This window comes from Symphalangus syndactylus, chromosome 5, assembly GCF_028878055.3.
Source record: "Symphalangus syndactylus isolate Jambi chromosome 5, NHGRI_mSymSyn1-v2.1_pri, whole genome shotgun sequence".
Classification (NCBI taxonomy): domain Eukaryota; kingdom Metazoa; phylum Chordata; class Mammalia; order Primates; family Hylobatidae; genus Symphalangus; species Symphalangus syndactylus.
The window spans coordinates 99,329,568-99,356,239 of NC_072427.2; the positions used below are offsets into that span (position 1 = coordinate 99,329,568).

A 26,672-nucleotide genomic window follows, 5' to 3' on the forward strand; every position below is an offset into this window, starting at 1 on the left:
ACCTAATGTTTAGCTCCTACTTATTAGTGAGAACAGGTGGTATTTGGTTTTCTCAACAGAGCTCCTTGTTTGCAAGAGTGTTTGCTGATCAGGGTCTGATTTTTTTTTTTTTTTTTCCTGAGCCTAGAATATGAGCTTTAATCGTTATGCCCTGTGACCAAACAAAGGATTATCTTATATTTTACTTGTTCAGAGAGTCTTCAGCTGTGTAATGAAGTAAGGGCTATGATTTTTCTTTTCTTTCTTTTTTTTTTGAGATGGAGTCTCGCTCTGTCGCCCAGGCTGGAGTGCAGTGGCATGATCTTGGCTCACTGTAAACTCTGCCTACTGGGTTCAAGCGATTCTCCTGCCTCAGCCTCCAGAGTAGCTGGGATTACAGATGTTCACCACTACGCCCAGCTAATTTTTGTAGTTTTAGTAGAGACAGGGTTTCATCCCGTTGGCCAGGCTGCTTTTGAACTCCTGAGCTCAGGTGATCTGCCGCCTCGGCCTCCCAAAGTGCTGGGATTACAGGCCAGGGCTATGAGATTTCTAGGAGTAACTTGTCTTCTATGTCTCCTTCAATTTCTAGGGACACATGGAATAATTTTCATGTAGGAAAAAGAAAAGTTACTCAGAAAACCAGGTATTTCAAAAAGGTGTGCAGGGAAGGGAGCAGCAGGATCACTGAGAAGTGCCGAGTCTTACTTCGTTAGAGGACCACAGTAGAAACCTTGGAAAAGATCCGTCGGTGATCAACCGGGATGGAAGGAGAAGGAGAAAGAAAGAGAAGGCGCTTTTCAGGGCCTGAAATTCATCACATCAAAAGAGTGGCTCTAGCTTTATACCCCCCTCGCTCGTGGTAGTAGATCGGTAGACTCCCCCAACCGGGGATACCAACTGACTGTTCGAGTCAGAGCCCTGAGAAAATTAAAGCTCTGTGTTTTAGTAAATCTGGGCAGGAGAGACTTAAAAAGAAGCTTAAAAACCTGTTGGCTTATATTAATACTTACTCATACTTCTTGCTTGTTCTTCCCTGGAACTCGTACTAAATAAGACAAACCATCTGTATAGGTGGAGGTTGACATGCTAAGTCCTTTTGCCATTTTTTTTTTTTTTTTTTTTTTTAAGAAAGTGAAGACTGGCTACCAACTGGTTTGCTTTTGCCCTTCTCATTTGTTCTGTCCAGAAAAACATCTTGATTTTCTTTTCAGAGTTCCTCAAGGAGATACAAAAGCAGATGATTTTTACACAAAATGGAGACATATGAGGTACACGTGCCGTCAACAATGGGTGTCTTTTTTCATAACAGAAATGCTGATGTCTCGTGGAGAATTTGATCTCATCCTGTGTTGTCAGTGCAAAATGGATTTCTTATTTCTCTGATGGTTTTTCAGAGGTGAAATATATAGATGATTTCCATATAGTTGCAATATTTTTAATTTTTCCCATTGATGGCTCTACTCTTAGGATTCCCCTAATTGGGTTATGTTAGTATGCATGGCTCATGGTAATATCTCAACAAAGCAAGACATGGTTTTTAGTCTATATTAGTTTCATGCCCTCTCTTTTTAAAATAAGCACTCTGGCTTTTGGAAATGCTCTGATTTATTTTAAAATAGAAATCACTAGGGGAACTCTACATTGCCCTTTCAAAGCTGTTATTACATGATTCTCATTTGTTGTGTATTTTAGTCACTTCACATATAACTTGGAAAATTCTCACTTTTTAAGAAGATGACAGATTAATTTTTTTAACTTTCAGCTTTCTGGATTTCAATAAAAAATATAAAGACAGGTACTTTATCTTTTTATTTAGATGGTTACTTGGCTCTAATAGATAACATTTCTATATTAATAATATATAAGAACATAGCCTTTATGGTCAGATATGAACAAGATTTTGCCTGGGCTATTTATTGTGACAATGTGAACATTTAAGGCTGAGGTAGCTGTCTTGCAAAGCTATTTTCTTGCCTTCATTCCTGTTTGGGGAATCATTTTCTTTGCTATTAGAGCTATTCTATTTGTACTTGAACTTTGGAAGTTCTCTCCATTCTTTACCTTATTACGTAATAAATTGTAAAGTTTCAAAGTTTGTTTTTGAGAACAGTCTTTTAAAAGACAGGGCAGTGATGATTTCTTTCTCTTCATTTATGGCCTAGAAATGCAATTTGTATCCAATATCTCATATCTCCAGGGAAGGAGCATAACTTTTCCTCGTTCTGCCACTTGGATGCAGGTTTGTCGATGTTTCTGAGCCTTAGTTAGCTCATCTGTGTGTGAACCGGAGATAATGGTAGCATCTCACACCTTTGTTTTCAGGAGTAAATTGAAGTAATATACATGTAACCCAAGTATCAGCTGAGCCATCCTGTCATTTAACATTGAAACAAAAATAGCTGTCTAATCTCCTTTTGCTGTTTGGTGGAAGTCTTGGCTGCTCCCATCATCTCCGAGGAATCTGAGAGTGGAGAGGTTGCAGAAAGATGTCTACCTTTTTTTATCTTCTTGGGCTCTGAGCTTCTACTTTAGAAGAATTACCTCATTTCATGAATTTTCTTCCTATTTTATGGTTGGCTTCTGTTCAGACTACCGTGATTCAGATATTTACACTTCCTTTCCATGATTTTCACTAAGATCCACTTACACAAGGCATTTGTGTTTCTAACACTTTATAGAAAGTTTGAGGACACAGAGAACATTTATACTCTAGTGATGATAACAACTTAAATCTAATTTTAATTTTTTTATGATGGTAAAATATATATGTAGCATAAAAGTTGTCATTTTAAGTATTTTCATGTGTACAATTCAGTGGCATTAAGTAAATTCACAATATCATGTCACTATTTCTAGAACTCTTTCTCCATCCCAGACTGAAATCTCTTGGCTATTGCCTTTGGGACATTATCTCAATGTCTCAGCTCAAAATCAAATTTCTCCCTCTTTTTCTCCCTTCTTTTCCTCCCTCCCTTCTTCCCTTCCTGCCACTTTCCCTCACCCTCTCCTTTCACTCTTTTCCCTGTTCGTCTTCTTTCCTCCCTCTATCCCTTGTGACTTTCTGTCAACAAACATTAGAATACCTCTAATGGCCTATCAGCTTAAGGAGATTTTGGGCTGAGATGATGGAGTTTTCTAGATATACAATCATGTCATCTGCAAACAGGGACAATTTGACTTCCTCTTTTCCTAATTGAATACCCTTTATTTCCTTCTCCTTTCTGATTGCCCTGGCCAGAACTTCCAACACTATGTTGAATAGGAGTGGTGAGAGAAGGCATCCCTGTCTTATGCCAGTTTTCAAAGGGAATGCTTCCAGTTTTTGCCCATTCAGTATGATATTGGCTGTGGGTTTGTCATAGATAGCTCTTATTATTTTGAGATACGTCCCATCAATACCTAATTTATTAAGAGTTTTTAGCATGAAGCATTGTTGAATTTTGTCAAAGGCCTTTTCTGCATCTATTGAGATAATCATATGGTTTTTGTCATTGGTTCTGTTTATATGCTGGATTATGTTTATTGATTTGCGTATGTTGAACCAGCCTTGTGTCCCAGGGATGAATCCCACTTGATCACGGTGGATAAGCTTTTTGATGTGCTGCTAGATTCGGTTTGCCAGTATTTTATTGAGGATTTTTGCCTCGATGTTCATCAGGGATATTGGTCTAAAATTCTCTTTTTTGATTGTGTCTCTGCCAGGCTTTGGTATCAGGATGATGCTGGCCTCATAAAATGAGTTAGGGAGGATTCCCTCTTTTTCAATTGATTGGAATAGTTTCAGAAGGAATGGTACCAGCTCCTCCTTGTACCTCAGGTAGAATTCGGCTGTGAATCCATCTGGTCCTGGACTTTTTTTGGTTGGTAAGCTATTAATTATTACACCACTGCACTCCAGCCTGGGCAACATAGTGAGACTCCATCTCAAAAATAGATAGATAGATGATAGATAGATGATAGATAGATAGATAGATAGATAGATAGATAGATAGATAGATAGATGATAGAATAAAAAACTGTGATGCAAGAGCTTTATTTTGGAAGATTTACATACTTCCTTTGTAACTGTTTAAGTGTATAATAAAAATTTTGGATGTTAATCTGAAAAATGTGAAAGGGGTAACATATTTTTTCAAAAAGTTTTTTGGGGAGATACATGAGGAAAATATAGACATTTTTGCTTGTCTTAAAAAAAAAAAGAATACCTCTAATGTTCCTGTTATCCCAGCACTTTGGGAGGCCAAGGCAGGTGGATCACGAAATCAGGAGATCAAGACTATCCTGGCCAACATGGTGAAACCCCGTCTCTGCTAAAAATACAAAAAAAAATTAGCCAGTCGTGGTGGTGCATGCCTGTAGTCCCAGCTACTTGGGAGGGTGAGGCAGGAGAATTGCTTGAACCTGGAGGTGGAGGTTGTAGTGAGCCGAGATTGTGCCACTGCACTCCATCCTGGCGACAGAGTGAGAGTCTCTCAAAAAAAAAAAAAAAAAAAAGAAAAATACCTCTAATGTTTCAGCTTCTATGTGAGGTGCTGGTTATGCAGTGGAAAACAAAGCCATTACTATTCTTGCTCTCCCGAAGCTCACAGTTGGGTTGTGAAGGACAAACTCACTGATTCTTCACTGTCTTCTCCTATATGTTTTGCTCCCCTTAGGGCTTCACATTTTACTTCCAAATGCCTTACTTTTTTCCTCCAATGCATATAAAGGCTTACCAAGATGCTACATCATGCAAGTTCTCAGTGAAGGATGGATGGATATTCTATCCTTTTACTTATATGTTGCTTGCTTATAATGAAACTATGTTGAAAGCTGAAAGTATAACCTACCTTATGGATATTCTATCCTTTTACTTATATGTTGCTTGCTTATAATGAAACTATGTTGAAAGCTGAAAGTATAACCTACCTTTGGAATATCTGACTTTAAATCTGAGAGATCTAAAGCTTATAAGACTCAAAGGAAGGTATTGAGATTTGGTTAAATAGCAGGAATGAATACTCGACACATTGGGACACAAGCCGGAACAGTCCCTTTAAAGCTATCCATGTAGATAGATAAAGGTGGGCTCTGATCTTCGACTTTAACCTTGGTAAAGACCTAGGCTTGGTCTTTTTAGATTTTCTGAAAACTCCTACCTGTGCTTAGGAGTTTGTAAATGGCTTCCTATTTGAAAGAGTTTGTGTTTGCTTTTATAAGTCTGAAAGCTTTACTTATTAGGATCTCTTGCTTCAATCTCTTTTGTAAACAGTGCTTTCCTATATTTAACTGTCTGTTGGGCATGTTCAGAGAGATGCCTAGAGTAATACTCAAAGAAATTTTTTTTTTTTTTTTTTTTTTTTTAAGATGGGGTCTCACTCTGTTGCCTAGGCTAGAGTGCAGTGGCGCGATCTTGGCTCACTGCAACCTCCAACTCCTGGGTTCAAAGCAATTCTCCCCCCTCAGCCTCCCAAGTAGCTAACCCGCCACCACGCCCAGCTAATTTTTCTTGTGTGTATATTTTTAGTAGAGACAGAGTTTCACCATGTTGGCCAGGCTGGTCTTGAACTGACCTCAGGTGATCTGCCTGCCTTAGCCTCCCAAAGTGCTGAGATTACAGGCATGAGCCACTGCGCCTGGCTAATATTCAAAGAAATATTCAAAACTCAAATTATTATAATATAATCTATTATATTAATTAGACATGATTTATATGAAACAATTATGACTGAGAACCAGTACCTATTAGCACAAGTAAAAAGCTATTATAAGCAAATACGATTGCTTTGTGTAAGTTGTTCTGTGCCCTATTATAAAAACAGATAATACGATAAGAATATGTAATAATTACGTTAATAATAGTTGCTGGTTCCTGTAAGAAAGACAGGTGATTACTCTTTTTATTTTTATTTTTAGGACAGAGTCTTATTCTGTAACCCAGGCTGGAGTGCAGTGGTGCCATTATGGCTCACTGTAGCCTTAACCTCCCAGGCTAAAGCGACCCTCCCAGACAGGTGATTACTCTTGATCCAGAACTGGATGTAGTCTGGGGTAGAATTTGTTTAGTGATGTATGGATTTCTTAGCTATATACTTACCACCAAAACAAGTTATTAAAATTTCTTTATGAAAAAGACTTTATAGTTTTGGTCCTGAAACTCTAGCCCCTAAACCACCTTTCTGTTTATTGAAAACATTTTTAAAATGACTATGCAAATATTCTTAGGAACACATCAATTGTAATGGCAGAGATTTTCACAAAAATGAAATATTCTTTTGCCAAAAGCTCTCCTCATACTAATTTTTGCCTCTTGGTTAATGATGCTGCTATCTTCTATGTCACCTATAATTGAAATCCTGTTATTAGTTTTTCTCCTCTTTTCCCCTAATTTGACATATTTAAACACCAAGAGCTATTGTTCCTTCTTAGTAGCCATAACAATTCTTTTGGTGATTTTCTTAGCATTTCCTCTGCCTCTACCTGTGGTGGGCAGCCATTGACTTATACTGGGGTCCATAATAAGCCCCTAACTGATCCCAGTGTTTCTCTTTTCTGCCTCATCCTCTCTGCATATCCCTAGCAGAACTATCTGGATTAGTTTGCTGGGGCTGCCATAACAAAGTACTACAAACTGGGTGGCTTAAACAACAGATTCAATAGTCTGTTCATCTTTCTTTTTCCATGGTAAATAATAAAATATGGAAATAAAATTCACTGGAAAGTGAAATGAATTTACCCCCAAAGCTTACTCCATGTACAAAAGTTACAGTTATAAATCCTGGGATTAAGGGTTGCATTCCTTTTCAAATTGATTTGATTAAAACGAGGAAAGAATTTAATCTTTTCATTAGCTCTTGCCAAGATAATAATTCATTGGCTCTTCTCTTATCTCTGTATATGATTCTGGAATGAGCTTGAAAAATATTTCTCTTTCAAGAAAAGCCTGCAAATGATCTGCAAAGCATATGTAATATTCTTGTAGAAATCAGAAACTTTAGAAGAGGGAAAACATTGTTTTAGAAAAGTCACAGGACTTGGAATGAGAGGTCTGGTATTGAATTCAGTTCTAGCATATTGACAGTAAGTTAAGTTGTTTGATCTCTCAGTCACTGTCTCGTCCTGTATAAATGAAGATAGTAGTGCTAACTTCAAGTATTAGCTAAGGTTGAGGCTCACTGTTATAAAAGATAGGCTGTGTAAATTTCTGGGATGAAAGGAATATGCACTTTGGATTCTAAGCATTGCTACCACGAGAGAGAGTGAGTTTATGCACTGTGCCATTACTTCTATTCCTACGAACTTGATTCATGAGAAATAGTCATAAATGTGCATAATTAATTATATTGAGATATTGTATGCTTCTTATTATATCAAAAATTAGAAAACACATAAATATCTTGCCAGTAGTAGAGTGGTTAAATAAATCATGGCAATGTCTATACAAATGTAGCCATTAAAACAATACTAAGGATCTGGAAATATTCTTGTTTTTAAAGAAAACATGGAATTACATAAGACAATATGCCACATTGTTACAATTTTGTAATTGTACATATATAATAAAATGAATACACAAAGTTGTTAACAACAACAACAAAAAAGATAAACTGTGTAGTTCTAGTGGCTTCACCCAATGGGAATTTATTTCCTGCTCACTTCAAGCCTCGAATGGGTATTCCCGTTAGTGGGCAGCTCTTCTTCAATATGATTTGAGGACATAGGCACTTTCTGTCTTGTGCCTCTTGTAGCTTCAACTCATGGCTTCCAATGTCGCTGCAGAAGGTCAAAGAGCAGGGGGACTACACATAAGAAATTTCTGTGAGGTGCCTTGGAAGTGACCCCTACGACTTCTGCTCACATTTCATTGGCAAGTTTCCATTCGTATGTCCACCCTTGAAAGGAGTCTGGTTCATATCGTCTTGATGTGAGCAAAGGAAGAAGAGAAAATGGGTTTGGTGAAGAGTTAGTTTGTGTCTGCCATCCCTTATAATGTGACTGTGAGAATGAAAGAGTGTGAAATTAAAGTCTGACTCACAGTAGGCACTCTAAAAGTGTTGGCTGAATCTGAACTAGATTTCTATTTTCATCTGCCCACCAAAGGAGCCCTGTTTTAGGAAACAAGACTTCACAGGAAGGGATTCATTTGGGCACTAATCTAATAAATTCAGGGATTGTGTACAGCAGTTAAGGATCCATCTTTCTAGGAGGCATTATTTTTTAAATCCCAGGGAACATACTTCCAGTCTAAAATTGAGACTTTAGCAATTAGTGCTTCTTTAAAAGGAGCTAATTCTGGTAATGTCTACAATAATTGGAAATAATTTAGATATTTCTCGCTTGAAATAAAATAGGAATTGACCAGAAAATAGCTCCATAAATGAAACTAAGGAACATAATTTTTCTATTTCTTTTTATTATGCATAAACCACATAATATCATCTTACATTATCTAGGTCTGTCCCTTATTCTCATTGTGTAACAATAGTTTTTGTGAGATGTTAGTGCTGGAAGACACCTTAGAACTAACTTAATACAACCCCTTCATTTAATGGATGAGGAAATAGGGAGGGAGTGATTTTGTTGTCCAATAAAAAATGACAGGCTGGGCCCGGTGGCTCATTCCTGTAATCCCAGCACTTTGGGAGGCTGAGGCAGGCGGATCATGAGGTCAGGAGTTTGAGACCAGCCTGGTCAATATGGTGAAATGCTGTCTGTACTAAAAATACAAAAATTAGCTAGGTGTGGTGGTGGGCGCCTGTAGTTCCAGCTACTCAGGAGGCTGAGGCAGGAGAATCACTTGAACCCGGGAGGTGGAGGTGGCAGTGAGTTGAGATTGTGCCACTGCGCTCCAGCTGGGCAACAGAGCAAGATGCCGCCTCAAAAACAACAACAACAACAACAGTGATAGAACCACTAAATGACTTCTGGTTGAGGGATTTTTACTATAAATATGAAGGCAACACTATTCAGATTTTGTGGCTGAATAGTGTTGCCTTCATATTTATAGTAAAAATACATTTCCGAATGAGTTACTATGTAAGTAGATTGTCTGGGGATGCTCTATTTCCTGTTAGATTCTATGCTGTATGACAAGGGCCTCTATACCTCTTTCATTTAGCAAAAAAAAATTTTTTTATTTTTCTGAAATTCAAATGTTACTCAAAGTCTTATATCTGTTGCTAAGATATAAACAACAGATAGAAGATATCCTGCTCATAAATGCAAATCAAAACCATAATGAGATACCATCTCACACCAGTTAGAATGGTGATCATTAAAAAGTCAGGAAACAACAGGTGCTGGAGAGGATGTGGAGAAATAGGAAAGCTTTTACACTGTTGGTGGGAGTGTAAATTAGTTCAACCATTGTGGAAGACGATGTGGCGAGTCCTCAAAGATCTAGAACTAGAAATACCATTTGACCCAGTGATCCCATTACTGGGTATATACCCGAAGGATTATAAATCATGCTACTATAAAGACACATGCACACGTATGTTTATTGCGGCACTATTCACAATAGCAAAGACTTGGAACCAACACAAATGTCCATCAGTGATAGACTGGATGAATAAAATGTGGCACATATACACCACAGAATACTATGCAGCCATAAAAAAAGGATGAGTTCATGTTCTTTGCAGGGACATGGATGAAGCTGGAAACCATCATTCTCAGCAAACTATAACAAGGACAGAAAACCAAACACCACATGTTCTCACTCATAGATGGGAATTGAACAATGAGAACACATGGACACAGTGTGGGGAATATCACCCACCAGGGCCTGTCAGGGGGTGGGGGGTTGGGGGAGGGATAGCATTAGGAGAAATATCTAATGTAAATGATGAGTTGATGGGTACAGCAAACCAACATGGCACATGTATACCTATGTAATAAACTCGCACGTTATGCACATCTACCCTAGAACTTAAAATATAATAAAAAAATTAACTACCATAAAAAAGAAGATATCCTGCTCATAACACATATCAGATATCCTGCACATAAATCTAGGCAGGAAACTTATTCTATGTTATACTTAAGGGAACTGTTTTTACTCTAGAAGACTCAGCTGGCTCTCTAACCACAAAGACCTGGCCCACTCCTCCTGATGTCCGTCCTGGTCTGTTTGATGTGACCTCCACAATCTTTGGGGGCTTATGATGGCACAGGAAGGCTGAGCTGGCATAGCGATGAGCACCTGCAAACTGGTAGGCGGTGCTAGTTGACGAGTCCGCCATCTCCTATCTCAGGATCCTATTGCTTCTTTTCTTTATCACCTCAGGACATCTTCGGAAGATCTCACCATCCCTCTGCCATGTCAAATTCTCACTGTTGCTGGCTTTGGTCTTGTTGAATAATTTTTTTTTTTTTTTTTTTTTTTTTTTTTTTTTTTTTTTTTTTTTTTTAGTATAGGCATATCCCACTTGGGACAAGTATTTGGGATATACTCATACTAAAACATTTTTGTTATCTGAACCTCAAGGGTAACTGGGATCCTGTATTTTATTTGTAAATTTCTGCAAACATCTTTTTTGATGTAATATTAACAGTGGCACAGAAAAAAGTGTTCAGTAGGGCAGATGTTTGAGAAATTCAGATCCAGTTAATTTAACATGATTTGTTTCCTTAGTCGTCTCAGATATTTCATATTGTTACTATGTACTATGAATCTCTGGCTGGATATACTATTCTGTGTGTGTGTGTGTGTGTGTCTATATATGTGTATATATAATGTATATGTAATGTGGAGATATATATATATATATACACACATATATATATATATATATATACATTAGAACTATGGAACCTATTTATCTGGAGCTTCTAGTGAGACTATAGTTCTGTGAAAGGCATTTTTGAAAAGACTGGGGAAGAGGAGTGCCAGGTGCCTCGGAGAAACCGGCCCGCCAGATGGATTCCACTCTTTTTCCAATGTGAGATATGGGTGAGAAGACCAAGACACATGAATCTTAAGAAGGAAGATGGAAATATCCATGTGACTTGTGCAGTAGCCAGTGTAGCATAATCCTGAGGGATCATAACATTATTTTATCATCTACATTGTGTGATATAAAGGGTCAGACAGGCTGGCTGATCAAATTCTGCTCTGATTCAAAGTTAAGGCTGCCAGGCTTTCCGGTGTTCCACATGTGCTGCTAAATTAACATGTCGAGGCAATGTTTTATGTGAGTGGCTCTCAGTGAAATTCTTTGAGGTTGGCTGTATCTCTGGTGCAACTATAATTGAAAATGGAAAATACATTTATGAGCAAATACAGCTGACTGAGTTGTGTAATGTTGTGATGGGTGACTCTGTCTTTTCACAGTGAGATGTGACATTCTAATGCCAAATAAACCAACTGCAAAACCCCAAAAACTTTTGGCATTTTAGAATATTTTTCTAATTCTTTTTTTTTCCCAAAGACTTGCTTCTGAGCAGAATCTATCAAGTGAATGATTTTTCAAAGCTGCTGACTGGTCTCTTCAGGGTCATTGGGAAAATTGATGGTTTATGATTAGATTCTCCTCCTACTCCTTTCCTTTTTTTATTTCTTATTTGATGGCTTTATTTTCTCATTTCAGTTTCTAAATTTGCATATCTCCCAGAGAAGAAATGCATAAGATGACCTCAGGAGACATATTGAAAAGGGAGTTTTCAGTAACTCTGAGATGTCATTTACACATTTAAAATCACAGAGTACTAGAATAACTTTACCGTTTAAACCAATTGTTCAGCTAATTATTCATTCATCTGATGAATATTTATTGAATATCTGATAGTAATTGGACAATATCTCTTTGAAGTTTCTAATATAGTAAGGAAGCAGATATGTAAGTAACCAGTTAACATGAAATAAGTACCACAGTAGAGAAGCATATGTAAAGTGCTGTGGATCTATAAGGTTAGGAGGATCAGTTTTTCTCTGGGGTGGAGACTTATGGGAAGATTTCCTAAAGAAAATAATTTGAACTGGGTCTTAAAGAATAGATGAGATCACGAGGCCCATGAGGTAAACGGAGGAGAAGTGATGTTGGATGGGGCAGAATGAGGGAAGAAAAAGGAGGGTAGCTTCCCATATGAAACAGCAAGCCCCAAACTGTGGGGTCGTGAAGGCTTACACTGTATTCAGAAAACAGTGAGGTTTGGTGTGGCTCCAACAATGCTTAGTGTATGTGGAGTCAGTGTGGCTTCATAATAACATTATTGTGAGTGAATATATATATATATACACACACACACACACACACACAAACACACACACATCCTGCAGCCTAAGTGACAGAGGGAGACCATGTATATATACAGAAGAAAGATGGAAATATCCATGTGACTTGCGCAAGAGCCAATGCAGCATAATCCTGAAGGATCATTACATTATTTTATCATCTACATTCTGTGATATAAAGTGTCAGACAGGCTGGCTGATCAAATTCTGCTCTGATTCAAATATATATGTATACATATATGTATATATATTAAATATATGTGTGTGTATATATGTACATGTTTGTGCGTGTGTGTGTGTGTATATATATGCATATATATACACGTATATATATGCATATATATACAGGGTCTCCCTCTGTCACTTAGGCTGCAGGAGTGCAGTGGCCTGATCATAGCTCACCGCAGCCTGAAACTCCCAGGCTCAAGCAATTCTCCCACTTCAGCCTCCCAAGTAGCTGGAATTACGGGTGCACATCACCATGCCCAGCTAATTTTTCTAGAGATGGAGTTTCACTATGTTGCCCAGGCTGGTCTCAAACTCCTGGACTCAAGCGATCCACTGGCCTCAGCTTCCCAAAGTGCTAGAATTATAGGCATGAGCCACTGCACCCAGCATAGTGGGTGAATATTAAGGGAGGAAGACAAATGTAAATCAATAATCCCTATGGTGGGTATTTTGAATGTCATGTGATGAGTTTAGTTTTTTTAATGTAACTAATAAATTATCATGAGAGGATGTTTAAAGTTGTGTTTTCTTGATGACCAGAGGTCCCAGTGATGTTGGAGGTGAAGGGTGACTGCCAAAAGAATTGGCACTTAAAGATGGTTTTGAAATTTCTATTCTGGAAGACTGGGTGGATAGTGTGTCCTTTATCAAGAGAAGGAACATGGTCAAAGGATACATGTAGTGGGTGATAGATGATGATTTTTGTTTAGAGCTTACTGCATTTGAGACCTAGGCAGAACATCCAGGTGGGTATGATCAGATGAGCAATTGGGTCTTTGGATGTATATGCTGCACTATTCCAACATGAATTTTTCTGTGGGTTAATGGATAGGTTTGATTAAACACACTGAGATTTATGTGGAGACTGTTTCATGACCAAGTTCTATGTATTTTTATTGATCACTTGCTGCATCTAGAAATACGTTGACATGATTTCCCTCACAAATCATTCGTGTGTTTTGGATGCTGTGAAATACCAGGCCGACAATGGCTTGACAGTAGCCTTCACAAAGGACAAAGTAATAAAGTTGTTGCATAAAGAGCAGTCCCTTGAGAAATAACAAAGGTGAATGGATTTCATAGGCCTACTCACTCTTTGAAAATAGTGTATAGGCCTTATAATTTGTTGCTTTAATTCCTCCACAAAATTAAGTAAATTTCCTACTGAACTAGGAAATATTGCTACTTAAGATTATAGAAAGGGATTTTTCAATCAATTAGTATGTACACTACAAAGGAAGGTCCTTAGGTAGGGACACACTTTTTAATGAGGGAAAAGATACAGATGTCTCTAGGCAGAAGGTGACATCAAACTCCAGGAATTTGTTCTTCGCTTCACGCCTTATCTTTCTCTCCTGACTGAGAGAATCACAACTCTTTCTCTGGGAACATGCTTCTTTTGTACTTTTTTTTTTTTTTTTAGACAAGAGTTTCACTCTTTTTGCCCAGGCTGGAATGCAATGCTGTGATCTCAGCTCATTGCAACCTCCACCTCCGGGGTTCAAGCAATTCTCCCGCCTCAGCCTCCCAAGTAGCTGAGATTACAGGCGCACACCACCACACCCAGCTAATTTTGTAGTTTTTTAGTAGAGACGGGGTTTCACCATGTTGGCCAGGCTGGGCTTTTGTACTCTTAGGGGACCAATAACTTGCCCAAAACCTTGGTGTTGCAGTTTTATTATAGAAAAATATATGGGCACAATGTATTCCATTCTGAGTCATCACTGGGACCCTCTTCCCTCAGCTTCCGAGGTCTGCAGCTTTGGATCTGGAAGTTATGGACCAGAGAACATGCTACATTGTGTCGACTGGTTATGGCACTTTCTTTTGAAATCAGCAGCTATGGAAGAGTTTGCAAGTAGATCTGGAATCTTCACAATCTTCTTTGGCTGTACCTTGAGATCTATATTTCTGTAATATTGTTTCATGTGTTTTTTTCTTCAGTGTGAAGAACCTAGATGTTTTTCATCCAGAACATAGTTTGCATAATATTGAAAGAGAAAACTAGTTTCCCAAATACTTTTTAAAAAATATCAGCATTTTTTTCTCTTCCCTTTTCATCTTTTCGTTTTGCTTTCTCAATTTCTGTGCATAATCTTATATTTCTTGAAAAAAGTAATGACACCAATTCAGTCGACAAGGTTGGCACATCTTGTCATTTATTTGAATTGTTTCATATTTTGCCTCTAACTACTGCCACTTGCACAAAGGAAAATAGTTATTCCACAGCAGGCACATTGACTAAACATATTAGAACAGCATTATATGGAGCTCTAATGCCGTGGATTATCAAAAAGAAATACTCCTCCTTTCTCTTTTATCTCCCCGTCAAAAAAATTCCAGGTAAAATATATGTGAAAAATGCTGAGTGAAGGAAAGTTAAGCTGGTTTCTTTCTCGTATGTTCTATTTCAGTCTCAATGTGCTGATGTACATTGTGAATCTCTCAGTGTGAAATGTACGTTGGAATAAATCCCAAACATTTTTTCTCCTAGAATATCTTGAAGGACCAGAGTCTAGTTAAACACATTTCTCTAAAGTCATGCATCAAAATACATATATATATATACTCAATCTGACATGGGTAATATTTGTTAAAATGTAGCTATGTTAGTTAAACTATTTTTTTTTAGTTATCAAGGTGTATCCAATCTTGCTATTTTAAAATTTTAATTGTATAAGGAAGAGTTTTTCAGATTTTGGGGTTCAATCTTAGTGTATCTGCTCCCTCCATCTGCCAAGCCAATAACAGTTTCTTATAGTCTCTTTCAATGTAAGTGGTTTATCCTCATCAGCGGATTTTATCTGAACTCATTTGAGTACAATATGTTTAGGTGATTAATCCAATTGTGTGTGTGTGTGTGTGTATGTGTGTGTTTAACCAATTTTAATTCTGGAATCTTTTTGTTAGATTTCATATAGGATAAATCCTACCTGATGCAAAGATGAGGCTCTCAGTTGTTGCTAGTTCTTTTGTAGAAAAAAAGATGTACCAAAGCATGCAGAAAGTTATGCTAAATGGAGAAGCCAGAAAAAGTATATCTCAGTATACAGGAATGCAATGAATGTTTATAGAAAATTCAAAGTAGGAAAGGATTTAAGAAAATATGACAAAATTGGTAAGGCATGGTGGACACCATTTAACATAGGTTGATGCTTTTTCATCAGCATTTTCCTCATGTGCCCTTATGTGCGTGCATTGAGACCAGCTTGACCTAGGCCTTGATTCTTTCAGACTCTTATAGTAGCTGGCTAATAGGGTTACCTAATTATAACCTCTTATCCAAATTAATATTCTTACTACGCCATTGTGATGTCATAATCATACTTTTTAAGGTCATTATCATTTACTAAAATCATCAAGATGTAATGAACAGAACATTGGATTTCAAGTACAAAATTCATATTCTTAGGAGACACTTATGAGTTGCACAACCTTGAGTAGGTTACTTAACAACTAGAGGGGAATCCATTTCTACCTATAACATTTATATAATAATATCCTTGCTGCCTAATTCATAAGTTTGCTGTGGGATTTAAATGAGATAATATGTGAAGGCCTTTTGTAAACTTTGAAACAAAACAGACCTGTAAAGTACTATTGTTGCTCAATAAAGTATTGTGTATATATATATATATATATTAGTCTGACAATCAATGCCCTACAGGGCCACAATTACTTTTCCAGTCTATACGTGACCATTTGTTTGTAGGAACAAGACAATTCATTCAAAATCGGAATTTATCTATGAATGTCCTGGGTTTTCCTACCTAAACATCTTTTCATGTTCCCTTTCCTGAGTTTCCTCCCATTCTTCAAAGTGGCATTGAGATGCTGTATTTCCATGATGCCTTCTGTATCAGTGTCCTAGGTCTGCTGTAATAAACCACTAGTGACTGCATGGCTTAAAACAACAAAATTTATTCTCTCGAAGTTGTGGGGCCAGAATTCTGAAATCAAAGTGTAGACAGGGCCATGCTCCCATAGAAGGATGTAGGGGAGAATCTTTCCATGCCTCTGTCATCTTCTGGGGGCTTTAGGTGGTATCTGCCTTGTGGCAGCATCACTCCAATCTCTACCTCTGTCTTCACATGGCCTTGTCTTGTATCTCTTTGTCTCTTCTTTTTCTGTCTTTTATAAAGATACACATCATCGGATTTAGGGCTGATTCTAAATCCAGGATGATATCATCTCAATATCCTTAGCGACACCTGCGAAGACCCTATTTCCAAAAAAGGCCATATTCATGAGTACAGGGGTTAGGATTTGGATATGTATTGCTGGGGCTGCTATAACCCACTCCATCTCCCTTGATCATTCTAGTCTGATTTGTTTGGAAAGCATTACATCCAAGGTTAAACATCATGTACAACCTTGGAACCACTGAGAGGACAGTACTTATAATGAACCAATTAAATAAGCAAATTGCAAGGACCACCTGGGAAAAGTTTAGCATTTGGTTCTTTTAATTGTTATTTCAACCATAATTACATCACACATAAAGAAGTAGGACTGGGCCAGTCATGGTGGCTCACACCTGTAATCCCAGCACTTTGGGAGGCTGAGGTGGGCAGATCACCTGAGGTCAGGAGTTTGAGACAAGCCTGACCAACATGGAGAAACCCCCTTTGTACTAAAAATAAAAAATCAGCTGGCTGTGGTGGTGCATGCCTGTAATCCCAGCTACTGGGGAGACTGAGGCAGGATAATTGATTGAACCCTGGAGGTGGAGGCTGCAGTGAGCTGAGATCACACCATTGCACTCCAGCTTGGGCAACAAGAGCGAAACTCTTTCTCAAAAAAAAAAAAAAAAAAAAAAAGAAGTAGTAGTGTTTAACTTTCTGCCAAAATAGTTGAATTATTTAACTACTTTTTTACAACTTCAGAAACTGAGAAGAAATTTTCTTTTTTTAAAAATGTAATTGGCAAAATACAACTATATTTAATTGAAAAATAGAATCCATTTAAAATCATTATGGCTTAGCAACCTAATCATTAGAAAAAAAATAATACTGCAACACTCATAAGATTATCTCTGGTCTCAGTACAGATGAAAAGCCAAAACTTGACATTGAATTTCTATTGGGATAGTACAAGATTGTATTAGCTCAGCACACTAGCTATTAATGTGATACACATTGTGAGCTCAGACACGTTGCAGTGACAGTTAGAACTTCTTCAATCTGTGCTGATCCCTCAGTGGACTTGTTCCTCTCTGGTGGCATTAAGGGACGCTAAGTGCAATTATGGTAACAAGCAACCACGTCATTCACAGCCCAAGTCAATTTATAAAGCTCTGAGAGAATGAGTTCATGTCTAGTCTGGGTTTATTTTCCATGCAAAAAATGATACCAGGTTGAATAAAGGGGATGTGTGTGTTAATGATTATTTTATTTATTTACAGAGGCTACTCCAAAATTCTAGATCTTGCTGACTCAGTTCAGTCTTTTTAATTTACAATCCAGTCAGTTCAATCTTTTTAATTTACAATCCACAGTTCTGATCTTACTTCAGAAACTTTTCCCAACTTTTTTTTCAGTCTCTTTCCCAATGTAGAGGTAGCAAGGCAATGTGCTTAATTAACCACAAAATTTTCTTATTGTAGTAACTTTAATATGGGATGTTGCCTTTGCTCCACTTCATCAAAAGTTAACATTTTCTTCATTCACAAGAATGAAACCAGCAGCTCCTTCATCTTGTCTCATTTCCTAGGTATTCCTAAAAGATGGAAAACCTTCTGAATTTACTAACCTAATATATTTCTATTAACACAATACTTTCAAGTATTCACCATAAAATATAAATTTTCACTTTAAAATCCACCCTTATTTTATTCTGATTCAATAAATTTCTCTTCTGTTCAATTCTACCTAACAGTCCTTTTGACCTTTATTTTTTTGTACCTGCTGAAACATAATGAAAATTTGGCCAGAGGTGGAGAGATGAAGAACAGTTTCTAGCCATTCAATAGTATGGTCCTCATATTGATATTTCAGGTTTTATCCTGATCTTAGTGAGGAGTGTGTGATTAGAGAAGAGAGGCCCAGGAACAGGTTAAGGAAGTGTGGCTTAAGTGAATCTTCTCCTCTGTCAGCTACGCTAAAGCCACCTCAAATCCCTAACTGGAGTATTTATTCACATGCCTCAAGAATAAGACATTGTGTTAGTTTGACTTTGTTTGTTTGTTTTTTTTTGAACAATTATTTACAGATATCATTGCATTTTAAGATGTAAGAGGAGGTAAACATGAAGTGTAACTAAATTATTCAAGGAGAAAGCTAGCTTCTGAAGAAGAAGAAGGAGAAGGAGAAGAAGAAGAAGGAGAAGAAGAAGAAGGAGAAGAAGAAAAAGCATTATGGATTTTCTCTCTGGAAAGGTGACGGTTAGGAGGAAATATCAGCAAAGATGACAAGCATTTCAGGAATAAGGGCCAGAAAAAAATCTCAATTTCCTCATGGAATCCTCAAATACTAAAAATAAGAACAAGCATTTGAGATATTCAAATGAATGTTTTATTTAGAAAAGGACTTTAAGCCTCATAAGAGAAAGTTTTTAATAAGCTAGTTGTGGTCTTTGTTGACACAAAGAGTAAAATAAGTTCCTCTGAAGATAAGAAGTGTCTGGAACCTTCTGAAGGAGAAGTCATGGGGGATGATGTGCATGTCCTTCATGTTTCCTGGTGTTTCTGCGACTGTTCTTACCAATGGCACTACAGCTCTGGCCAAAATACTATTATAAACTCCTACTGTAAACTCCTCCTACTCCTGCTTAACTTCATCTTCCCACAGGTGTGTGACCGTATGTGCTCTGGAAGAGAAAAAGAAGAACATCTGTCTGTCTTTATATGTCATGAATTTAGTTTTATAAAATAAAGGCATCGTCTTATTCTTTTTTAAAGGCCAAGTTACATCATGCAGGCCATTGTTTATTGTAGTGATTGTTACATGGAACAGGGGTGATGGTGCCCACTGGCAAGGCCACATTCTTTCCAGGCTCTGCTATTGCAGAACAAAAGGAGCTCGCTGTCCAATGCACTAGAAGCCAATACTATGAGACTGGAATTTTGGAGGAAAAAAAAAGCTTTATATTGCAAGTCGACTCAACAAGGAGACCAGCGCGTGAAGCTCAAATCTGTTTCTCTGTGCTGTTTTTAAAGCGGTAATTTTATTAGAAAAGGTTTAAGGCAGGGATGTTCAATCTTTTCGCTTTCCCGGGCCACACTGAAAGAAGAAAAATTTTCTTGGGCCACACATAAAATACACTAACACTAATGATAGTTGATGGATTAAAAAAAAGTTGCAAAAGAAATCTCATAATGTTTTAAGAAAGTTTATGAATTTGTGTTGGGCCACATTTAGTTATCACTGGAGTGGGCTCTTGATAAAAGAAGAAGTTCAGCTCTCATTTTCTCTCTTTATCTCATGAACTTTCAGCCTGTCTTGTCCTCTTTTGCCATGTGATACCTTTTGCCATGTCTGAGGCAGCACGAAGTCACTTGCCAGATGTGGCCCTTCAATCATGGACTTCACAGCCTCCAGAACCATGAGCCAAATACATCCCTTTTCTTTATAAATTTCCCAGTCTATGGTATTCTGTTATAGCAACATAAAATGAACTAAGACACTGTGTCTTCCAGCCTTTGTTTAAATCCTTTGTTTTCTTGGAGCAATTCTTATGGTAATCCCTAAGGATGTGTAGACTGTAAATTTTCTGAATTTGGGTGGATGCATCTGAGAATGTCTTATTATATCTCAAACTTGAATGATGGACTAGATATAGAATATGAGGTTGAAAATAATTTTCTACCACTATATAGACAGTTTTGCTTCTCTGTCTTTAGCTGTTCATTTATTTAATGCAATATTAGTGATTGTAATAGCAGACTCTCTTTCCTTTGTGGTCATTTTCCCCCTTCTTTCCTGGAGTTATTGGATCTTCTTTTTATCCTTGGTATTATGAAATTTCACAGTGATGTATGTAGGAGTTGTAATTTTAAAACATGACCCCCAAGTTCTTTGATACTTCTCTTATTGAGAGGTGGAGTTTATATTCTCTCCTATTGAATTTGGACTTGTCACTACTTGTCACAAATAAAGTCAAAGACTACCTCAACAAAGTTTACAGGAGGTGACACTAGGTGACTTCTGAGGTTGAGTCATGAAAGACCTTGCCCCTTCCACCTGGTGCTTGTGGAACTCTTGCCCTCTGGAAGCTCCATATTGTTTTCAGAGCCTAGCTGCCTTGTTGTAAAAAGCCACGGCCCTGTACAGAAGCCATGTGTAGGTGATCAGGTTGACAGCCTTGGGCTGAACTTAGTCTTTAAGATCAGCCCAGCCCAAGTGCCAGAAACATGAGTGGAGAAGCCTCAAGAGGATTCTACTCTCTAGCTGTTTGGATCACTCCCAGCCATTCAAGTCTTCCCAGTTTAGAACCAAGACATCATGGAAAAGAGTAAAGCCATCCTCACTGTCTTCTGTATGAATTCCTGATCCACAAAATCCATGATTATAATAAAGTAGTTGTAGTTTTATGCCACTGTCTATTGGGTGATTTGTTATACAGCAGTAGGCAACTGAAACAGGAGGTATAAGTCTCTCTTTAGTCACCATTGTAGATACTCAATGGATCATTTTAATCAGAATATTATGGAACATTCTTTCTTTCCTGATTTTCTTCCCTTCATTTATAGAAAATTCTCTTCTATTATTTCTTTGATAAGGTGCATCCAATCATTACCTGTTTTCAAAAATTTATTGGTTATATTTTGGATCTCTCAGAACAATCCTAAAGTTTTATCATTTTTTTTTACGTTTTCTATTCCTTTATATTTTTGTTGCAATATATGGAAAAGTCATCTGACTTTATCTTTTCAATCTGTTGCTGAAGTTTTGAATTTCAACAATCGTTTATTTTTAGGATTTCAAAATTTTATTTTATGGCTTTCCCTTTTTAATAACATCCTCCTCTTTTTTTATGGATGGAATGTTTTTAAACCTTTCTGAGAGATTGTTTTAGTCCTTTTGGGATGCTATAACAATAACACAGACTAGGTATCTTATAAACGACAGCAATTTATTACTCATACTTCTGTAGGATTAGAGGTCCAAGATCAAGACACCAGCAGATTTGGTGTCTGGTGAGGGCCTCCTTCCTGGTCATAGATGGTGCATCTCACGGTATCGTCACATGATGGAAAATGGCAAGGAAGTTTTCTGGAGTCTTTTTTATGAGGGCACTAATCTCATTCATGGGAGCTTCACCCTCATGACCTAATCACCTCTCAAATACCCCACCTCCTAATACCATCACATTGGAGGTTAGGATTTCAGCATATGAATTTTGGAGAAACACAAAGTTTTAGTCTAATATGCTAACCCTCCCCCCGCCCCCAAATTCAGGTCTTTCTTGCATGCAAAATAAATTAATTCTATCCTAACAGTCCCAAAAAGTCTTAACTTGGTCCAGCATCAACTCTAAAGTCTAAAAGCCAACAGCTCATCTAAACATCATCTAAATCAGATATGGGTAAGGCTCAAGGTGTGATTCATTGTGACACAAATTGTTCTCCGGGTATGAGCCTGTGAAACTAAATAAGGTGTATGCTTCCAAAATGTAGTGGTGAGATAGGTATAGGACAGACATTTCGATTCCAGAAAGGAGAAACAGAAAAAGACAAAAGGGGTAAAATGTCCTGTGTAAGTCCAAACTACAAGAAAAATGGCACAAGATCTCAAGGCTTGAGAATAATCCTCTTTGGCTTGATGCTCTGTGCTCCAGGCCCACTGGGGAAGAGTGCTGCCTTCTAGACCTACTGAGGCAGTGGTTCCATCTTCTAGGCCCACTGTGGTGGAAGTTCTGACCCCTTACCTCCAGCTCTACCTGGCAGGGTTTGCAGCCTTAGGGCTCACAAGAATGAAACAAGCAGCTCCTTCATCTTGTCTCATTTCCTAGGTATTCCTAAAAGATGGAAAACCTTCTGAATTTACTAACCTAATATATTTCTATTAACACAATACTTTCAAGTATTCACCATAAAATATAAATTTTCACTTTAAAATCCACCCTTATTTTATTCTGATTCAATAAATTTCTCTTCTGTTCAATTCTACCTAACAGTCCTTTTGACCTTTATTTTTTTGTACCTGCTGAAACATAGTGAAAATTTGGCCAGAGGTGGAGAGATGAAGAACAGTTTCTAGCCATTCAATAGTATGGTCCCACAGGTCTGGTTGGCCTCTCCCAAATGGCTTTGGGTGACCTTATCCCCCTGGCTGCAGGCAGAGGCCATCTGGCCTGTTGAAAACAAGGTAATGGTCCCCCATTTTGAAAATGAGAAGGCAACCCTGATGATCCTGAGTCATCTTTGGGGTCATGCTTCCCATTTCTTAAAGAATAGTGCACATTCTCAGCTGAATGACTCTACAGTTCTGTCCTATAAAATCCAAGAAGTCTGAGAGCCTTCTTTCATTTCTTTCCATCTTCTTCCCCTTCTGTTGAAACTGGCACAGCTGTAATGGCTTGTTAAGTTCGTGTTTTACACCCATATTAATCTCCTTATCAAAGGGACTCTTGGCCACACCCTTAGTGTTCTCTCTTGAGTACACGTTCTCATTTTTTTTTTTTTGCAATGTGGATAGGCTGAGAGTTTTCAGATCTTTAAGACCTGCTTCCTTTTTGCTTAACAATGACATCTTTAGGAAATTTCTTTCTTCCCATATTTTACTATAGGAAGTCAGAAGTCAAGCTGTGCTTTTAACACTTTGTTTAGAAATATCATCAACTAAATATCCAACTAATTGTTCACATGTTCTGCCTTTCACAAAACACTAGAACACGAACAAATTCAGGCAAATTATTTGGCATTTTATAAGAAGGATCACCATTTCTACATTGTCCAATAACGTGTGCACATTTTCATCTGAGATCTCCTTCAAATAGCCTTTACCATCCATATTTCTACCAACATTCTCTTCAGGATTATTTATACATCATCTAAGAAGATTGAAGTCTCCTCTTTTATTCCCGAGTCCTCACCATAATTGCTTTATAGGTCTATTCACAGCTGTGATTTTATATAGACATAGTTTTTGTTCATGGTTCCTGGCTCATAACTCCAATAGCCCTTATTATTTTTCCCCAAGGCAGGCCATAGAAACTAAAAATGTACTCTCATCTTTTCCCACTTTTCTATCTTGGAACTGGTTATAAAGAAATTCTCTGACCTACCTTGTCTGATTGTAAGTCATAAGACCCTAATTTCAGAAGGTGTTTGGCCTCATACCCTGCAGGAAGGAATCTGCACAAAGAGGAAAAGCCAGTGAAAATATGAGCAGGCAGGCCTTGCTGGATTTCCCTACTCAGTCTATTAGTACTAGGTTATAGCTTTTTAGTCTAGTCGCATTTCCACATGGTCGTCCATGCTTCAATCACGCCTAGCCAATGATGTTTTCATGAAAGGCCCAAGAGTTTGTAAAGAAGGCTGTATGGAGAGATTCTGAATAGCTGAACATGTGAAGCTTCCTGGAGGGTAGAGTGCCTGGGGAGGGGATGAAAACGATGCACTCCTTCCCCTATAACTTGCCCTATGCATCTCTCCATCTGTATCCTTTGTAGTAAATCAGCAAACATAAGTAAGTGTTTCTGTGAGTTCTGTGAGCTGCCCTAGCATATTAATTAAACCCAAGGAGGGAATTGTGGGAACCCCAAGGTATAGCTGGTTGGTCAGAACCACAGGGAAAATAACCTGGAGCTTGCAATTGGCATTGGAAGTAGGAGATGGCCTTGTGGGACTGAGCCCTTAACCTGCAGGATCTGATGCTGTCTCTAGGTAGACAGTATCAGAACTGAATTGGAGGATACTCAGCTGGTGTCCACTGAAGAACTGATTGCTTTCTTATTAGTTGGGGGAGGTCTCCACACATTTGGTGATAGAAGTCTTATGTATTGATTGTTGTGTGTGAGAACAGTTTGTATTTTGTCCACTCACAACAGCAGTGTAGACTTTGTCTAGAATGGACTTCAGAACTCTTCCAGCCTTTATCCCTTACTGAATTCCAAAGCTGCTTCCACATTTTTAGGTATTTGTTATAGCAACACCAATTTCTCAGCAGCAGTTTCTATACAGTCAGCATTCTTCAGAGAAACAGACCATTATGATATAAACATAGACATAGTATAGATATACAAAAAGAGATTTATTATGAGGGATTGGCTCTTATAATTATGCAGGCTGAGAAGTCTCACGATCCAGTCCCTCAGCATAGTACACGATGGGTTGATCTTCAATCCGCACCCTCCTCCCACACTGCTTTAATTCTTAAAAGAGCTGGTTGTGTATTCCTCTTGGCAACTTTCTTGTCTGTTATAATGTGGCAAAAGTTAGGAGCAGCTGACTCAGACCTCCACATGGAATCTATGTACTGAGATGGTAGAACTGTCTACCAACCTTTCCTACCTCTGTATAAGAGAAAATAAACTTCCAACTTTTGAAGTCATAGTTAAAATTTACCATGAGCTGGCACAGTTCTAAGAGCTTTTATGAATTAATAAATATAATCCTCACAACAATCGTACCTTAGGAAGTAGCACTATTATTATTACTATTATGCAAATTAAAAAGTTGCAAAGAGGATAAATTTTCTCAAACCCTCCGACAAAGTAGTGAGAGAGTTAGATTCAACCCGGGCAGCCTGGTTTCAGAGCTCAGACTCTCAATCACCTTGATATATTGTTTATTCCTTGTGCAATGTGTTGTGGTATCTGACCTTTATAGACAAAAAACATACGCAATCGGGAGTCATTTTGCCAAATGTTGCAGTCAGATGTTAATTTGAAACCATTAGTTATAGGAGAAGACTTAAGTACAGGGAGATATATGCCAAACATATTAAATAAATGCTAATAGAAGTTAGTGAGTAAGAATGCACTTGATCCACCAAAATTACTCCAATGAGGAAAGGATTGCAATTTTGTACCTGCCCAATGACTTTTTAAATGCAAATTTCATTGAAATACAAAAAGAAAGTACACAAGTATGGCAACACGATCTATTTTTCGAAGTGTATGTATCACAACACGACCACTTCCAAAAGGCCTTCCGTGCCCCATCCAGTCATTATACATTGCCTTTTATTTATTTTACTTTTGTATTTTGTTTGTTTGAGACAGAGTCTCACTCTGTCATCCAGGCTGGAGTGCAGTGACACAATCTCAGCTCACTGCAACCTCCGCCTCCTGGGTTCAAGTGATTCTCCTGCCTCAGCCTGCCAAATAGCTGGGATTGCAGGCGCATGCCACCACACCTGGCTAATTTTTATATTTTTAGTAGAGACAGGGTTTCAGCCAGGCTGGTCTCGAACTCCTGACCTCAGGTGATCCGGCAGCCTTGGCCTCCCAAAGTGCTGAGATTTCAAGCTTGAGCCATTGTGCCTAGCCTACATTGCCTTTTAAAGGGGCATTTCTAATTTACTGTCAGTAATTGGAACACTAGCATGCTGTGTATTCATATAAACTCACTTTGTATATACATACATAAATACATACATGTATTTGCCTGTCTTTAAACAGGGCAGTCTTCCAAATAAACAGATGTGGATGTTGAGAAATAATGGCTGTGGGTGAAGTCCTATCCTCCAGTGCCTGTGAGAAGAGACATCAAGCTCTGGCAACTTCCTTGCTCAATAAACCTCATTTACAAATCTGGACACAGTGAGTCAAACCTCATCTTCTGGGAACTTCTATTGCTGCTTCTATGGTACCATTCTCTCTTTGGCTCTCAGCTTGGGTATTCTCTATGGGGATGCATATAGGCCTGGCCATTTTGACTTTGCAGGCTTTCAACTGTTCTTCTTTGGGCTACAGTTTTGGGTTTGGCAGCTTTAGCTCCAGTGGCTGGGACCTTGGCTAAGTAAATTGTGGTACCAGAGGAAATAGAAATGATAGCAGAGCTAAGTCAAGGGGATTTGGCTCTGGGTGGGGATGTAGCAGCTACTGAAGGTTGAAGATTCAGCTGAACTTGAGCCCACAGCATTAACCAAAGCCCCACACTTTAAAATCCAGGGATTACGGATTTATGCAGATTTGTACAACTGTTTTGTTTTTCTAGGCTCTGACATCATTTCTTAGCTAATGACAAATTGTTGCCTTGGTCTTTCCAATACAACAGTCACCATCTGTAGCTGTCAAAATTCCAGATTTTATTTACTCGAGACTGAGCTCTGTTGATGTTGACTATTAAGTTCACTTTTCT

General features: G+C 38.0%; 1 long non-coding RNA gene across 1 annotated transcript in view; it reads left to right on the plus strand.

Annotated features, from left to right (window-relative positions):
• LOC129482915 (uncharacterized) overlaps positions 1–26,229 on the plus strand; it is a 165,652-nt gene extending 139,423 nt beyond the window's left edge. The window contains exon 5 of the long non-coding RNA XR_010121202.1: positions 25,991–26,229. This is a non-coding gene — a long non-coding RNA (uncharacterized lncRNA). The remainder of the gene's footprint in view (positions 1–25,990) is intronic.
• Positions 26,230–26,672: the final 443 nt, after the last annotated feature.